Here is a 14463-nt window from a genome sequence, read left to right as displayed (position 1 = left end):
ATAACCTGAGAAAATAATTATGTTTGGTGTTCAAAATGAATAACATGTATTTCCTTTTTCACTTCTAGATGGTAGACATGGTTGTGTCACCAAAGTGGATTTTTTTGCTCACCCCCCCACCCCGCAAATGTGTTAAAAGCTCTTTGTTTTTAGAGAACCTTCGATTATAGAAAATGATCTAGAATGACGAAGACTCCTAGGTAAGTAGAAAAGGCAGAATTGTGATATCAACTGGGAGATATATTTTCTGCATACCCATTAGACTCTCAAAGGCTCTAGAAACATCCTGAAGAGAATGCAAAACCCTGAAAAATGACCAAGACCCTGGGTTTCCCAACTACTCTAGAAGGAAGGCTCTGAGCCAAATTTTATTTGGTTTAGAAAAAAAAACAAAGACCGATGACATTTCTTATGCTTTGGGAATGGAGAAACAATGCAATTAGATTATATTTATAATGTTATAAAGAGTTATTCTATGATATTTTCATGTCTACCCAGAATATGTAGATTCAATGCTTGAGACAAAATACATTCATTCTGAAGAGTAGAATTTAATCATGTGATGGTATGATTTGGTAGCAATATTTTGGAGCAAGGAAATGCTTTTCTAATAGGAAAAGTATAATGCACATCTGCACAGTTTCTGATGATGGTGGGAAAAAAAGCAAAAAAGCAACGACATCTCAGATTTGGAGAATTTGCAGGTCAGTTATACATTCTGTTCCTGGAAAGAACTCTAGGCCACGTGATCCTGACTTCAAAATATAAATAAAACTGAGGAACAATAGGGAAGCAGAACAGGGCTTTGGCATTGGATTCATATCTTCAAACACAAAAATAAAGAGAAAATAGAAGGTTGAAAAAAATCCAAGTACCATGATCATACACAATGAGTTGTCACATAATTAGAGGTTATTTAAAATAAACATGTGTGTACTGGGAGACCAAAAAGACAAAATGTTCAAAAAAATGCCCCCCGCCTTGGCCTTACAAAATACTTAAAATCACAGCCACTCAAATCATCTGGAGAATCTTCCAATGTAAGGGAACTGATCTATATTTCCTTTTAAAGAAATAGATGTAACCCATCTTATCTGCCTTAAACATTTGGATGAGAAGTTTAATATAAAAGTTTAAACCAAAGCTTTAAGGGTCATAGAAAGAAGATAAATAAGATAGAACATGCCTCCTGGTTGTAAAAAATATATTTAAAGAGACAAAGGCTTGTGGAACTTTTTCACAAGTAGTGCCTAGTAACATCTGATGGATCTAGTACTCTGCACGGGGAATATTGAGATAGTCTATCCACTAGGAACAATAGTATTTAGTCAAATCTTAACAGTCACCATTTTCCAGGATTTTTTTAAAACATAAAATAGTGATTGCAATCTCTCTGCTTTCTATTCAGTAAAGAGGAGTTAAAGAAAATAAATGAGAGACCTTTATATCACCTAAGTTGAAGTAAGATCTTTCATATCATGATAGGTTCCTTTGAAGGCACAATTAGTACTACAATCAGGAGTCCAAAGGTACCTTATACTAGGCCCAGGGGACAGTTATACTAGGCCCAGGGGACAGTTGACATCTGACACACAGAGGAGCAGTGCACTCCAAATGTTTTTGACTGCACACACATACTATTTAAAAAAAAAACTGACCCACGGAGCAATCACATTTAATAGAAATTTCATACATATACTACTTTGTTAATATATTGTGTGTTTTATAAAGCAAAAATATTAACTTTAAAAGAATGAGATAAAAATAAATATAAATAGAATTTATGGTTCTTCCTATATATTTCCATTGAGGAGCTCTGTAATTGAACATTAAAAGGAAGAGACAAAGCTTTCTGTTCCAAATGCAATGTGAAAGGTGTTTAGAGTGTATATAGGAAAATCATAAAATGTGTGCGGCCATTTTAATGTCTTTTAAAACATTTTTTATTTTTTTATTCTTGTTTATTCTATTACAGTTGTCCCAGCTTTTTTTCAAAGATTTTATTTATTTATTTTTAGACAGAGGGGAAGGGAGGGAGAGAGAGAGGGAGAGAAACATCAATGTGTGGTTGCTTCTCACATGTCCCCACCCAGAGACCAGGCCTGCAACCCAGGCATGTGCCCCTGACTGGGAATCGAACAAGCAACCCTTTGGTAAGCAGGCTGGCACTCAATCCACTGAGCCACACCAGCCAGGACTCAGTTGTGTCAATTTTTAATGCCTTTAAATGCTGCGCTTCTCAAACCTTCATGTAGATTTTCATAATTAATCGATATTTTAAATATAAATTGTGATATGTAATATATACATATACTTTTATAGGCAATCCTGCTTTTATAGAATGCTGTGTTAAATTCTTTCCCTCAGCTATTCATTCAGGAGAAAGCCTTGCTACTTCATCCCTGGTAGGTGTATCATAATGAGAGGCACAAATGCTATCCTAGTAACAACTTCCCAAATTATAGACATGGCACTAAGAAGAAAGATTTCTGAAAGATTAATTTGGTAAAAACAAATGCATGTAAAGAAGTGACTCACAGAGACCTGAACATTCGATTAGGATAAGTTCACATTCTCTACATCGTGTTCCTCCAGACATTCCCCACAAATGATTTCCATGGAGAAATGGGAGAGTGATGCTGAGCTAAACAGTACTAACACTCCTGCAGGACTCTCCTATGGTGATGGATGCTGATGTTCTCGAACTCCATGGATGAATATTTCTCAGCTTATTTGACTTTTTCACCAGGAGTACCTCGTGACATCTGATGGATCTAGCGCTCTGCATGGGGAATATTGAGATAACCTATCCACTAGGAACAATAGTATTTAGTCAAATCTTAACAGTCACCATTTTCCATTTTTTTTTAAAGCATAGAATAGACAACTGAGATTCTGAGAGGCAAGAGTGGTTGTTCTTGTTGAAACATGTGGTGAGGAAGAAGGAAAAATCTAGAAACTTGGGTCTTGGGATAGTACTGCAAGGAAGAGAGCTTGGATGGCCAACTAAACACTGGGGATTGTGGTAAAACCTTGAAAAGACCACGTAAAGAAGTTATAACATGTTATGAAAGGGGCAACATAGCCCAAGCTAGGTGGCTCAGTTGGTTGGATCATTGTCTTGAACACCAAAAGGCTGCGGGGTTCATCCCTGGTCAGGGTGCGTATGAGGGCAAGTGATCTCTCTGTCTCTCTCTCTCAAATCAATAAACACACCCTTGGGCAAGGATTAAAAAACAAGGGCAAGGGCAACACAGACCAGGAAGAAAATCTTGATCTTTTAAAAAGTCTTATATTAGATGGACTATATTACTTATTTTCCTGTTGGATCATCATGCCAGAACTGAATTGCTTCTATTTTTCCTTATACAGTGCAAGTGTTTTTGGGTCTTAATAATTCAGAGTATGAAAACTGATGACTGAATACTATGGGTCTTCATGTTAATGGACTTCTTCAGAGTTTGTCAGGCTTTTTAAGCTACTATAAAAGGGGATGCGTTCTCTTTCTCCAATTTAAAAATACTCAGAGGCAAAAAGATAGGGCGGAACAATATAGTTTTCTTAATTTTATTTCATTGATATTTGAAATTAGTTAAACAGAGGACACGCGTGTTATACTTGTTTGGAACAGCACTGTCCGACAGAACTTTCAGTAGTGATGGGCATGTTCTATTTCTACGCTGTCCAAAATGGCAGTCAATAGTCCCATGTGGCTATTGAGCATTTGCATGTGGCTAATGGGACTAAAGAATTGATGTTACATTTTAATGAGGTTACATTTAAATAGCCATATCTAGCTAGTGGCTACTGTATCGGACGGTGCAGATTTCGTGAATCATGGCCAACAGTGTGTGGTTAATTAGGAAGTTACTCCTTGAGAATAGAAGAGGCAATAAGAACACAAAGTTTTTCAACTTCCCATTTAATTTACACACCTTTATACAGTATAGTTGTCAAGTAAAACAACTGATGCCTACTACTAAATGTTAATGCCAGGGCTATTCTTTCACATTCACTCCCCCCCGCCCCCCGACCACCTCTGTGATGAAAGAACTAAGAAGAGGGAAAAACAGTCACATCAATTGTAGCTAATTAAGAGCTACTTAAGTAGAGGAAAAAAATATACATTTGTTAAAGAGTATCTTATGAGGCAAAGCCAATTGCCCACATAATATCTGTTCTTTCCTTCATAAAAGAGTCCCAATTTTGTTCAAAACATCAAAGTCTTAGGATTAGGACCCCAGTTTTGTTGTGAATTATAAATAAGGAAACCACCTACTCATTTAAAATTCTCTGTCATCCTAGGATCCCTTCAAGCTAGGAGCGGGCATACGAAACGTTTCTGGTCAAGGTGGTGAAAGCAGATCTCTTCTATGTAGGGCTGCCCAAAAAGTTTTTGTTTTCTGTATAAATAGGAGCTGATATACTTGGTACATCCATTTGCTCTCCTCATTCTTCCCTCCTTTTCCATTTTAAAACACAGACGTGGTGCTGAGAGGCAGTGTAGTCATCTTGAGACCACAGGAAGGGACAGTCACGTGCTGAGGATGGCCAGGGATGGCTAAGGAAGGCGTAGGGCCATTTGACTTTGTGGCTGCTGGACCTACCCTAGAATACACAATTCTTGAGGTCTGGCTATGTGAGAAAAATAAACTATCTGGATAAGCTCTTGTACTGAGGATTTTGCCACACGCAGCCAAACACAATCCTAATAGTATTAATCGGGGAGGGGGGAGATCATTTAATTTCTAAAATTCTTAGCATCTTAAAATTATAATTTCTTTGACTTGATGAGGTAAATTTAACTTCCAGGAGCCTTTCATTCATCACAGACCAAAAAAGACAGAAATCATGCTGCATTTAAATGTTAAAATAAACATAAATATCCATATGGCTCTGTAACAGACTGTTAAATTTCAAATGCTAAGTACAACTAGTCATCTGTGAAAATAAAGTAAATCTGCAATATTTATAAAACACCTAGTATGTACCTTAGTTGCCATAGCAAGGAGAATATTATGCCTGCCTTTAGGGAAATTTAATTCATTTCAAAGGCTAAAATGTAACAAGGCAAATGACAACAGAGACTTTAAAAGAGAAGATCAAGACAATAGAAGCAGCTTTACAAGCACACATATAGTTAATGGAAAAGATAATTTGCCAGTGAATCATTGGTTAAAAAAAACCAATACAGGCTGAAATGATCAAAACACACTTCACAGAGAAGGCAGGGATAGATCATAAAGGCTTTGGTCCTCTGACAATCCATTCAACTCTATATTTCTAATGATTATAATCGACATGAAAGGGCGTGAAGGAACCCTAAGTCGGTGGTTACTTCATAATTGGATTTGTTTAGAACACACACCTTGAAGTTGCATAGTTCTCATCTAAAAAGTTTCCTAACCCTAAACATGAAATACATTCCCATTTTGATTTAGAGAACAGTTTTACTATAAAGTCTCATTATATATAGCTTCTCGCCTGCTTGCATTTATTCCAACGGCTATGATCTGCCCCCAATAACTGTCTTCTTCTAGTGCCTAACACCTATTATAAAACTTAAAAAAAAATAAAATTGAACTGGGTAAGTGTGGTAAAGTGGCACTTTGATTTTTTTTATGTCAAATTTCTCAAAGGGCATTTATGGTCCTATCTATGGCAGCTTTTTGTGTGATTTTCATATAATATGATATGACACCAAAGCCTAGTCTCCATGGAGTTGCTACAGATTATTTTGCCTCTCACCGCAATCTAGTTCTCTTAGTTTTAGGGAGGAAAGCATGGAGGCATTAAGTGTAAATTATTCTCTCCTCTCCGCTTCTTCAGTAGAGATTTATTTATATACCTCTGCCCCAAACCTTCCCTGTGGCTTCCCTTTTTCTCATTTCTACTTGGAAGGTTTAAAAATAATCCTAGAGCAGAACATAGATTCCATTCGTTTGGGGGATGGTAACTCGTATCATTACAAAGCCAATTCTGCTCCTATAATTGAAGGAAGACTCTGTTGGGTAAATCAAAGCATTTCTATTCTTGAGATAAATAATACAGAAGATATCCTTTCCTTGAGTAAATTATGGGAAATGCCTAATTCTTGAATATGATGCTATTTGTTTACACAGAATGTAACATAAAAAGATAAGGGAATCTGGAAGGATCTATGAATTATTAAAATTATATTCAAAGTCATTTTTATAAATGGAATAAAAAATTGACTCAAATAACTCTAGAAACCCTGGTATGATTTTTAATGAATTCATAGGAGATGACAGGAACACAGTCCAACCACGCTGCTTTTCCCCCTCTCGTTTTTTTTTTCCACAGCAGAAAGAACCCTTACCTTTTGCGACAGCATGAGTGGAACTGGAGAGCATTATGCTAAGCGAAATAAGCCAGGCGGCAAAAGACAAATACCACATGATCTCACTGCTTCTCCCTTAAAGACAATGCAGCTATGACCATCTTAGAAAGTTACTGATTAATTAGCATAGTTTATGAAATTGAGAAACAGTAGGCCATATCATGCAAAAAATATTTTTGCCATTAGGTTATTAAATAAAAATTCACAAGGCATTTGGAAAGAGAAGTCTAGGTTAATTTCCTTCTCTATGAGAGAGGCAGGTACATAGTAAAAATATAAATGATTGATTCATTCTAATGTGTATATGATTGAAAGCACCATCGGATTTTTGCTCGTGTCAATTACTACTCTGTTTTGTTTTTTGTTTTTTTGCTCCCCTCAACAGAAGATCCACTCTAAAACTGGAGCCTATATTCTCCCTATTTTAATCCCCCAAAGAAGATAATACTCACTGATGTCTTTCAGCAGCAAGTGTTCAGTAACAGGTAAATAAAAACTTAGTCTCATATCTAAAGCTCTTAAAGGGTAGTCATTATATGTATTTTTAATAATCTGCATGACACTGTAACTCAGGGGTCTCCAAAGAGGGAGGAGAGAAAATATGAGTAGTATCGATTTTCATGGAAGGCTATTAAAAATATCTACTTTATATGTAATGGTATATATCACTTTAATGTAAGTAATCGCATACAGAAAAGTGTGGATAAATGTACAAAACCACTAATAATGATGTGTGATCATTACTTCAGCTCATTCTCAATAATTTGTTAAATACACAGGAAATTAAATTAAAACCAAACTTTTACTCCACTATTTTTTTTCAGTGTCATTTCCTAATAATCCCTTATCTGCCTTTAGCATGCTTTGTAACTGGGTTTTCAAAGGCAATTTGTTAAACGAAAAACCATGCACCTCACATTAACACTACCCAATATTACACTAACTCTAGGGTAATGATAAGAACTTACATTATAACCCAGTGTAATTTCAATTATATTTCAAGAAACCAAAATTATGGAAAAATGTAAAGCCCCCAAAGCAGGTAGGTAATAAAATCGAGGGTATAATAACATTATATAGCTTTCAAAAAAGTTTAAAAGACATTGAATTACTTAACTCATATACTGCTTCCTTATAAAAGAGCTAGAGAAGATTCCAGAGTACAGGTGTTTTTATGAAAATAATAAAAGTCATTTCATTTAAAGGAACCCCAATCAAGACTCAGGCAAGGGAATTTGTAAATAGAAATCACTATTTAAAAATGATGACAAACATAAACTTCCTTATCAGGATCCCACTGGTATTTCACTGAAAACACAGTCCGCTGGCTTTTATCCGAATTCATGTAAATACCGTGGTTCAGTTTTACTTGATAAGGTTTTGACAGAAAATTTTACAGTGAAATGAATTGAAATGTAGTAACATATGCATTTCCATTCATAGGCTTTAAAATATGTGGTCTTGTAAAGCTTATGTTTATCTTCAAGCAAAAAAAGGTGCACGGTATCATATTCCATGAAAATGTTATGAAACTTAGAAAATGGATATCTTTGTGTTTGCAACTCCATGACCTTTATATTTAAGGGGAGTTTATTTCATCATGGCCAAAGAGTATAACGCACGTCATATTACTGACACTGGTGTATCTGAACATCCTGCAGCGAAGATAACGGTGAACTTGGTTCTCATTAGGTAAGGAAAGGAAATTATTTGCACGTGGAGCAGTGATCCACAGAGTTATGAGCTCTCCACGGGAGACGTGTACATTTGTCACAAGATAACTGCAGCACAAAATTTGCAAATATCTTCAGCAAAACAAACTGAGACATTATTCTTTGTAGAATGCAACAAACATATGGAAAGACAGCACACTTGGCGATGGTGTTTTTTAAACAGGTTTGTGCAGAATGAATGGATGACATGATGGGGCTCGATGGTTGTTTAATAAAAGAAAAAACACCAATCAATCTTCTCACCCTAGAATGACTGTTATCCAACTTGTAAAAACCATTGGGTAACCAAAGAAATAAACTGTTTCATTGGGATTGTTATGACTTTGGTAGAGAAAATGAGGAGAGGTTTAGGAAGGGGAGGGGGGGGTCATAGGAAAAAAAGGAAGAAACTATTCCCAAGAAGCCTGGATTTATGTTAGGACAATTACATTTCTAAGTGACATTAGACTGATGAACTATCCATAACTACTTTTCTCATTTGTTTCATGAGGGAAGCGATTTATAACACCCACTTTTCTGCTAAGCTGCTGGTAAAAAAAGTCATACCAATAAATGTTTTCCCATTTACTTTTAAACAATCAATGCCATTTCCCTCATACACAGTTTCACCGATCCTTCTAGGTCCATGTTAGACAAGTTCTTTTGTCATCAGATTGTGGTTGAATTTATTCAACAAAAGTTATCGTCAGAATGATATTGGAGCCATTCAATTGCTCTTTGTGTAAAGATAGCCAGAGTTTAAAGAATAATCATAGAATTTTTCTTAAAGACTTTGACTTTAAGAAAACTTTAAATCCATCAAGTAATTATTTCCCATTTAAATATATACTGTACACACTAAAACTGCTTATTCAGTCTTTGGATCACAAAATCTCCCATGTAACAGCGCCATGTGTAGTGAAAAGTGAATCTTGAACAATGCTATTATCATCTTGTCCAGATTGGTCAATTTGTCTCAAGCCCAACCTGGAGAGGTCTTATTAGGGGAAAAAGCTCCTTTGCCAATTCAATTCTTTATTCAATACAAGTGCCTGTGGCTCAGATTTCGTGGTGAGTTACCCTGAACACTTGGCCAAAATGACTTGAAAAAAGACTGTAATTCATTTAGCACAGGCAATCAGACACCAGTAGTATAAAAAATAATGCTATCGCGTGGCTACCTAAATCCTATCTGTTTATAGCAATATGGTTTCCACTGTCACAAACATCTCCGCAGATCTGCCAGACACTTCTCTATCTCCTCACCCTCTCTCTCACCCAGGCCCATCCTTTCTTATGATTCTCCTTCCTTCCCTCTCTTTTCCTCTCTTAATTTTCTTCCTTTCCTTTCCCTTCCCTTCTTCTGTCTTTCTCTCCTTCCTTTCCTATGGGTCATAGTTAATCATCATTTTTCAGAGAAAAACTCTCTATATATTCCCCCCTTCATTTGATAGATTATGTCAGTAAAAGAAAACTGGGAATAATTATCAAAACAAGTTTGTTTTGGAGCAATTTTACTTACATGTGTGAAGAAATATGAAAAGCATTGCTTTAGCAGATTTCTCTGACTCAACTATAAATTACAAATCATCCTTTGTTATTAATGTACAATTCTGGAAAATAAACTTAGAGCTTCATGTATATTTTACTTTTAAAGACCTAATTTGCATATTTTACATCTCTATTCTTCCAAAATATAATGGTGTATATATATATATTTACTTTCTAATATAAAGCAGTTGAGTTGCTTAATTTTTAAATGGCTATATTTTACAACCTTTGAAAAAATTAAAGTTGTAATTTAACTTCCTTTTCTTGCCTCATATAATTCACTTAGGAAAATTACTTTCATTCAGAATGGTGGCAGCTCCTTATTTTCTAAAATAAGAATTTAATGAAACAGCTTATGCTAAAAGAGAATGGAAGCTAAATAGCAACTACGTGATTTCAAATACAAGGTCTAGTGTCAGCCCATACCATCCTGAATACACTGGATCTCATCAAATACAAGGTCTAGGACTATGAAAAGCTAGCTGTTCAACTGCCATGTCCTTGTGCCCTTTCTGGGGAAAGTATTTCAGTCGTTGCTGTCTAAGGTTTGACCTGAATCGTAGATATTCAATGCTAAGTTCTCCTAGAGTCATAAAATGTTGTTACGTTCTCTTGTCTAACTTCTGATGCTTCACACCTAAAATTATAATTTCCAAACTCCCATCTCTGTTAAAAATGGAGCTTCCTTATCACATTTCTTTCATATTATCCATCATGCAGTCTACATTTATTAAGAACCAATTACTGTATGAGCGCACATTGAACAAACTGATATTTTGGGTATTGGAGCATAAATGGTCTTTATTTCAGGTCTCCATGAGGCAGAACTGGAAAAAACATATTGCTTAGACCATACTTAGCACCTCCTGCAAATCTCCTTTGTTTTTTGTCTCCCATGCAATTCTGCCCAATGCTTGAATTCAGTGGACATTTATTGTTCATTGAATGCTCAGCATCCTTTCCCTCTTCTATTTTCAACAGACCCCAATTTCTTTGGGGTAATGATTTCTCCTTCATTGTGAGGGGCTTTGGAAAGAGAGGGCTTTAAAGCAGAGTTCTCTGCTCTCTTATAGCTAAGAGATGGCTGTGTGACTCAAACAAGTCAACTGGACTCTTTCTACCAGGACTTTAAATTTTGAGTAGTTACACAGGATGGAGAGAGAAAAAAAAAAAGTATCACAAAGAGATTCAAGTACTTTCTGCTAACTAGATGTACAGGTGTGCTGAGATCCCTTCTCTTTTGCTAAGCCTTTTCCATGGCCTTCTGCTTAGAAAATTTCAGTAAATTTCTAATTTACTTTCTGTTTGATTTCATCAGAGGATGTTTTCTGTTCATCAGAGGATGTTTTCTGTTGCATGTATCCAGAGAACCCTAACCAATATCCAATTAAACTACATTTGAGGATTTTCCTTCTCTGAAATCCTTTAAGGATTGTAGCTGCCTGCAGGCCGTAGTCAAATCTCCTTAGTCCGGCAAGGAAGGATTCCCATTTTTAGCGCTGCTCCTCTCTATTCAACCTCGTAACTTTCTTCCTCATCATACACCATTAATTTCTGCCAATAAAATCACAATTTCTATAACACACTACATTGTTTGTGACTTCAGTGTCAAGTGCAGTTTGTTTCCACTCATTTTATCTATCTGTTAATTACAGTTTGTTCTTGAGTGCTCGGCTTAAGCTGGATCTCCTTCAAGGAGCTTTTCCTGAAGTCTGTTCTCTTCCTTGCCTTAGTTAGATGCCCTCTTCCTGACCTAAGCCCCCAGAGCAGCACCGGAAGCACATCCAGGGAAGTAAAAAACCATGGTGATTAAGGGGTGGGACTCTGGAATCAGAATGCTTGGGTTCAAATCCCATTGTTGTCTCTTTGCTACTTGACCTTGGGCAGGCCATTTAACCTCACCATGCTTTAGTATTAATCTCATGGTGCTGTTGTGAACATTAAGTAATACATGTGACATACTTAGACGAGTGACTGGCTTATCATTAGCGCTAACTATATGCTAGAGATTCTCCTGAAATTTATTTCTATCATAGGGATATTACTACTTTTTTTCCTCCACCTTCTTTAATCTGTGCATTCCTCTCGTGTCCAACTCTGTATTTCCCAGGTGCTTACCAACAGGTCAATAAAACTCTGTTCCAAATATATGAATAAATAGGCATAGAGAATGTTTTTACAGTTTATAAAGCCCTTTTGGACTATTACCTCATGTCTCATGCCTCGAACACTAAAGGTAGGGTTGTTTTATTTAAAACTTTACACAGAGGAAATATTTATTTCCTGATATTATAATAAATACTTCCTCAAACTTTCTTGTTTCTCTCCATACACATTTGTTTAATGTTTATTTAGGGTCATATTACTGAAGTTATAAAAGGCAAGGATTTACAACGTCTTTATACATTTCTTTAATATGACAGCAAGAAGCATGAAAAGCATCCCCAGTATTTAGCAAGAGAAGGGAGAAGATATATATATGTACACACATATATATATATCTTGGCATTTATAAACCCTGGCTTTCTGTGACCCCAGAATGGAACTTGAACTTCTCCTCTAAATTAATTTCAGACCTATATTTAAAGATTACCACTATGAAGAGGCATCCAGTGAGTCGTCCTTTCTAAAAAAGACAAATTTATTTGGGGAACTCTGAAGACAACCTAGCAGGTCAATACCTTCTTTAAAGGCCAGGCTCACAAACCCTTCACAAGGAAGTGTGGACTTTCTCTCCCATTCTAGTATCCAGCGGCTTTCACGGGAGGCCATAGTGCCAAAGGCAGCATGGCGTGCAGGTGTGGAAACATGCTCTTATTTACATAGAATGTTATTATAGGATATAGAGTTTGCCCAATTCAAAGGCCGTAAGTAGGCAGATTTACATAGACTTTGTTGTAGAACCTAAAATTAATTACTAACATTAGTTGACTACTTGAAGTATGCAAGGCAAGGTGGGAAGATTTCTCATGTACTACCTAATTTAATCCTCATGACAACCTATAGGTAGAGAACATCATTACCCATGTTGTACAGAGAAAGAAACTCAGGTTCAGGGAGGGTGAGTAACTTACCCAAGGTCACACAGCAGCAGTAGTAACAGAGCCAAGCTTTGAACCCAAAGAATCTAACTCCAAAGCCCTTGCTTTAAACATAACATACTGTCTCCCCTGGTTAGTAATAGTCTCGGAAGTACTGGTGTAACAGCATGATGTTGTGCAAGAGCATACCTTTTGTTTCTGTATGTATCAGCACAATGCAATTATAAAATGCGTTGCACAGTGCCTGCCATAGTCTATATACGAAGTCTGTCCAGAAGGTATCCAGCCACATAATAAGAAAAATAGAGACATTTATTGAAGAAGATACAGGATACAAGAAACTTGTACATAAGACAATGATGCTCCAGTCCCCTTCAATGTAGGCACCTTGGGACCTCACACAGTTCTCCCACTCACGATCAGCTGTCCCACCATATTTTCCTGAATCTCATCAATGGTCTGAAAGCTCTGCCCTTCCAAAGGTGATTTTAGTTGGGGGAAAAGCTAGGAGTCGCAAGGCGCCAAAGCTGGGCTGTAGGAGGGCTGAGTCATCTGGGTGATTTGATGGTTGGCCCAAAAACTCTGCACAAGATGTGATGTGTGAGTGGGCCTGTTGTCATGATGAAGCTGCCCATCACCAGTTGCCCAGAGCTGCAGCCCTCTGAATCATCCAAATAGTTTCTGTGAAGGAATGTTCACGCTTAAGGCAAAATCTGATGCAGATTCATTGCTCTACTCCCTCAGTCATTTTGAATGCGATGGCCACACAGTACACATGCTCACTCAAAGGTGTCTACTGCCATCCCCTGCCCCTGACTAGTACAGTGAAGTCATGATTGTTCACACATGTGCATTCCAGTCCACTCTCCTTGGCTGCCAGGTTACACTGATGCTGTGTAAACTGTTCTTGTTATATTAACTATGGCTGGACTTTTTCTGGACAGACATCATAAACAACATACATATGTATACGGATTTTACATCAACAAATGGTAGCCCCATTTGTAGTTAATACTGGTAGGTAGTATATGGAGTTTGAACACAGGTTTTGGAACCAAACAGACTTGGATTTGAATTTTTGCTCTGCTACTTACCAGGAGTGTAACTATGAGCCTCAATATCTTTTTCTGAAATCTATGGTTACTAACACTTGCTAAAAGCAGTAGTAAAACAAAATATGTATAAGCATATAATATTTAAATATTTTTATACACACACATATCCATCCAAATGGTCAATGTGAATTCTGTGTGCCCTGTACCCAGAAGAGGAAACCAAAATCCAAAGAATGATTTGCCTACAATCATGTCATTTGCAACTGACAAAGAAAGCCCACTAATTCAGGGCTTCTGGATCTAAGCTCAAGATACTATATATGTAGCTTGTTTACTATCAAATTAGTTTTATTCCTGCTGATTCACTGACATTTATTTTAAAAAGAAATGTGCGTGCCTTACTCCTTAGTTTTTCAAAAAGTTGTTCTGTAACAACTAAATACTTTCAGTATCATCTCTTACGTCTTTAGAAAAAACTTGAAAACCATTATGAGTGAAATAACTATGGCATATAAACCTTTCAGAACTAACTTTCTGATTCATTCAGAAATATAAAAGATATACAATGTACTTGTTCTAGCTAGGTAAACCACATTTATATCAATGAATTCTTACATTCCTAGTTGATGTCATAATTTTGCAGCATGAATTCCAATGGGGCTGAGAAGAGCAATCTCTAGTAAAAACATGTTTATTTGAGGATAGCATTGCATAAATACCGATATTAAGACCTAAGATATTTT

The 14463-nt window shown here is 36.5% G+C and overlaps 1 protein-coding gene across 3 annotated transcripts in view; it reads right to left on the bottom strand.

Moving 5' to 3' along the window:
* Nucleotides 1-14463, bottom strand: part of DMD (dystrophin) — a 1878371-nt gene that overhangs the window by 599908 nt on the left and 1264000 nt on the right. The window lies entirely within an intron of this gene.

Source organism: Pteronotus mesoamericanus, unplaced genomic scaffold, assembly GCF_021234165.1.
Source record: "Pteronotus mesoamericanus isolate MK-2021 breed Mesoamerican mustached bat unplaced genomic scaffold, CSHL_Meso_final contig_173, whole genome shotgun sequence".
Lineage (NCBI taxonomy): Eukaryota > Metazoa > Chordata > Mammalia > Chiroptera > Mormoopidae > Pteronotus > Pteronotus mesoamericanus.
Note: the sequence above shows the minus strand (reverse complement) of the source record. Positions and strands in the feature narration are given on the sequence as shown.